At 41.7% G+C, this 4,202-nt stretch overlaps 1 long non-coding RNA gene across 1 annotated transcript; it reads right to left on the bottom strand.

The window, feature by feature from the left end:
• Positions 1-397: 397 nt before the first annotated feature.
• On the bottom strand, positions 398-2,045 carry LOC138615273 (uncharacterized). Its single transcript, XR_011310508.1, has 2 exons — positions 1,656-2,045; positions 398-517 (listed from the first exon to the last, which is right to left on the bottom strand). It is a non-coding gene; the product is annotated as an uncharacterized lncRNA (long non-coding RNA).
• Positions 2,046-4,202: the final 2,157 nt, after the last annotated feature.

Here is a 4,202-nt window from a genome sequence, read left to right as displayed (position 1 = left end):
TTAGGGCTTTTGTTGTTGTTATTATTGGCTTTATGTAGTCCCATTCTTGGCTGATATAGGATTTCAGCTGCTCAACAGTTCAGGGTTTGTCGTATTTTTCAGGTCACATTGCTCCAGATGTTTTCAATGATTGACAGGTCTGGACTGCAGGAGGCCAGTTTATCACCGGACTCTTCTACTACGGAGCCGTGCTGTTAGAATACGTGCAGAATGTGTTTGGACATGTTTTTGTTGAATTAAACAAAGACGTTCCCTGAAGGAGACGTTGTCTGGATGGCAGCATATGTTGCTCCAAAACCTGAATATATCTTTCAGTATTAATACTTCCTTAAAAATTGTCCAAGCTGCTGCGTGTGCAGATGCTGGATTTTAACTCCTCCTCCTCATCCTCCTCCTCCTCCTCCTCTTCCTCCCAGTCAGAGTCTCTGTAAACCAGCTGCTGCTGCTCCAACCTCTGGTCATCAGGACTCAGCTGATCTTCTCAGCACACCGTCCTGTTTAGTAATATGTCTTCCAACTGTAGAGAGAAGCAGAGAGAACAGAGGTGATACCTGAGTGTCTGCAGAGACTCCCTCCATCAGCTGTCAGTCAGTGATGCAGCAGAATAAAGAGCAGCAGGACTTCAGTCCAGTTCGGAGACTTCGGTCCCGTTCAGAAACACCACTTGGTTACTAATGTAATGCTGGTTCTGTGATGAGCAGGCTGCAGACTATTTATACTCTTATTGATACGACTCTCCGTAATTTAGTACAAAAGATGAAATAAATACAAAACATAAAGATGAGACTAGATTAAAGTATTTCTGATGACTTTTTTGTCTGAAATGGTTTAAATTTCTTGGGGGATGGATGTTGTTCAGATGTTGAAGATGCTGCCTGTTGATTCAATACTGTAATGACACTCTCATTGGTTCTTCTGGGTTTTTAAAGAGAAATAACACCACGTCATGTTCTGTATATAAATGAACCGTCTTGAGTATCAAACTGCAGCAGCATTATTTTCAACAGAAGGTTTTCTTTGATAGTATTTTTACTGGTCAGTAGTTTTCCTGCAGCCCCCTCATCACTAATGATTGATCCGCCCGCTCTGAGTGATATGAAACTGAAACTGAGAGTTTCTGACCGACAGCTCAGATGACGCTCTGACCATTTCAGGCTGAATTCATGAACTCAGCGATAACTATCAGCTGGTTAGTGGTTAGTTGTGACGGGACTTCCTGGATGTCTCGACCGATCGCTGGTGTTTTCAACCTTTACACGCAAACGATGGTGAACATGGATGCAGTGAAGAGTGACGGCACTTTGTAATGCTCTTCTCTGCTCCGCTGCCTGTAGAGCAGGCGGGACTCTGTGTTCGAGTGTCGGCTGCAGCGGACCGACAGCTGTTCCCCTCCGCCCTCGCTGCTGACACATCTCGCGCGTCCTTCGACACATTCATAAATACATTCAAATATATCTGGGCGGTTGTAAATTTACATACGGATGGCCGCCCGTTTAGTATATTTATGAGAAACACTGACATCACTGAAAGCAGCATGGAGCGACTCCAACCCTCTACTGACCTCAGAGTCTGTAGTCATCAACATGAGACATGAAGGAGCTGCAGCTGCTGATTAAACAGAGAAGATCTACAACAGTAACAGACAGTGAACTTACTTCAGAGTCTCCAGACTACAGTGTGGACTCTCCAGAAAACCACACAGCTGCTTCACTGCTGAATCCTGCAGCTTGTTGTTACTCAGGTCCAGATGTTTCAGATGGGAGGGGTTGGACTTCAGAGCTGAACCCAGAGAATCACAGCTGATCTCTGACAATCTGCAGCTCCACAATCTGAATAAAGAATAAAAGCTGTGAGTTTAGACTCATTCAGTGTTTCATGGTGTGTTCAGAGCTGAAGAAGGTTCACAATGTACAAGTTTAGAAAATGGAAACTCCAAACAGCTGCAGGTTGAAACAGTGAAACAGAAGCAGTGAAGAAGAGCTCTCATTAATATGAATGACAACATGCTGCTGCTTCAATAAAGACGGAGTGACTTCAGCTCTTAAACTCTGCAGCTCCACTTTTTGGGGAATTTCCCCCCCCCTTTTTTTAAACCCCGGGAAAAGGGGGGGGGTTTTAAATTTAAAATGGGAACCCTTTTTTTGGGGGGGGTTTTTTTTTTTTTCCCCCCCCCCCCTTTTTGGGGAAACCCCCCCCCCCCCAAAAGGCCCCCCCAAAAACCAAGCTTTTTTTTAAAAAAGGGGGGGGGGGGAAAAAAGTTTTTTTGGGTTCCCCCGGCCCCCCCCCCCCCCCCCCCCCCCCCCCCCCGGGCCGGGGGGAAAGGGGGGGTTTTTTTTTGGGGGGGCCCCCCCTTTTTCCCCCCGGGGTTTTTTGGGGGGCCCCCCCTTTTTAAAAAAAAAAATTTTGGGGCCAAATTTAAAAGGGGGGGGCCCCGGGGGGTTTTTTTTTCCCCCCCCCCTTTTTTTTTTTTAAAAAAAAATTTTGGGGCCCCGGTTGAAAATTTAAAGGGAAAAAAATTTTTTTTTTTAAAAAAAACCCCAAAAGGGGTCCCCGGGGGGGAAAAGGGGTTTTAAAAACCCCCGGTTCCCCCGGGTCTCAGGGGGGGGAAAAAAAATTTAAAGGGGGGTTTTATTTAAAATTCCCCCCCGGGGGGGGGGAAAAAAACCATTTTTTGGGAAAAAAAAATTTAAAAAAAGGGGGAAAAAAAAAAAATTTTTTTTCCGGGGGGAAAAAAAGGGAAAAAAAAATTTTTTTTTTAAAAAATTTCCCCCCCTTTTAAAAATTTAAACCAGGGCCCCCTAAAGGGGGGCCCCCCCCCTTTTTCCCGAAATTTTAAAAACCGGCCAAAAAACCCCAAAAGGGGGGGGGGGGGAAAAAAAAAAAATTTTCCAAAAAATTTAAAAAAAAAACCCAAAAAATTTTCCCCAAAAAAATTGGGGGTTTTTTTTTTTAAAAAAACCTTTGTTTTTTTTTTAAAAAAAAAAAAAATTTTTACAAAAAAAAAACCCCATTTTCAATTTTTTAAAAAACCCCCCGGGGAAAAAAAAAAAAAAAAAGGGGAAAAAATTTCCCCCCTTTTTTTTTTTTTTTTTTTAAAATTTTTTTTTAAAAAAAAAAAAAAATTTTTTTTAACGGCCCCCCTTTTTTTGGGGGGGGGGGGGGTTTTTTTTTTGGGGGGGTTTTTTTAAAAAAAAAAAAGGGGGGGGGAAAAAAGGGGGTTAAAATTTGGGTTAAAAAAAGGGCCCAAAAAATTTTAAATTTAAAAATTTTTTTTGGGTTTTTTTCCCCCAAAAAGGGTTTTTAAAGGGGTTTTTTTTTTTAAAAAGGGGAAATTTTTTTTTGGGGGGGCCCGGGAAAGGGGGTTTTTTCCCCCCTTTTTCCCCTTTTAACCCCAAAATCCCCCTTTTAAAAAACCCCAAAGGGGGGAAAAAAAAAAAATTTTAGGGGTTTTTTTCCCCCTTAAAAATTTTTTTTTCCCCAATTTTTTTTTTAAAAAAAAATTTTTTTTTCCCTTTTTAAAAAAGGGGGGTTTTTTTAAAAAAAGGGGGGTTTTTTTGGGGGGGAAAAAATTTGTTAAAAAAAAAAAAAAGGGGGGTTTTTTTTTTTTTTGGGGGGAAAAAACGGGTTTTGGCCCCCGGGGGGCCCCCCCCCCCAAAAAAAAAATTTAAAAAAAAGGGGAAAAATTTAAAAAAAAACCCCTTTTTTTAAAAAAATTTTTTTTAAAAGGGGGAAAAAAACCCCCCCCCCGGGGGGGAAAAAACCCCTTAAAAAAATTTTTTTTTTTTTAAAAAAAAATTTTTTAAAAAAATTTTTTTTTAAAAAAAAATTTTTTTTAAAAAAAACCCCCTTTTTTTTTAAAAAGGAAAAAAGGGAAACAAAAAAACCAAAAAATTTTGGCCTTTTTAAATTTTTTTTTTTCCCGAAAAAAATTTTAAAAGGGGGGGCCCCGGGGGGGGGTTTTTTAAAGTTCAAAAATTTTAAAAAAAAAAAACCCCCCCCCGGGGGGTTTTTCCCCCCGGGAACCCGGAGGGGGCCCCCGGGGAAAAGGGGGAAAGGGGGGGGTTTTTTGGGGGGGGGAAGAAAATTTTTAAAAAACCTTTTTTGGGGAAAGGGGCCCCCCGGCTTTAAAAAAAGGGGGGAAAAAAATTTTCCCGGGGGAAGGGGCCCCCCCGGGGTTGGGGGGGCCCCCCCCAAAAAAAGGG

The sequence above is a fragment of the Brachyistius frenatus genome, unplaced genomic scaffold (assembly GCF_029030835.1).
Source record: "Brachyistius frenatus isolate BFR_SWC_R1_liver_20210118 unplaced genomic scaffold, ASM2903083v1 Contig_850, whole genome shotgun sequence".
NCBI classification, from domain to species: Eukaryota; Metazoa; Chordata; class Actinopteri; family Embiotocidae; genus Brachyistius; species Brachyistius frenatus.
The sequence above is the reverse complement of the archived record's forward strand: the minus strand, read 5'-3'. Positions and strand labels throughout refer to the sequence as shown.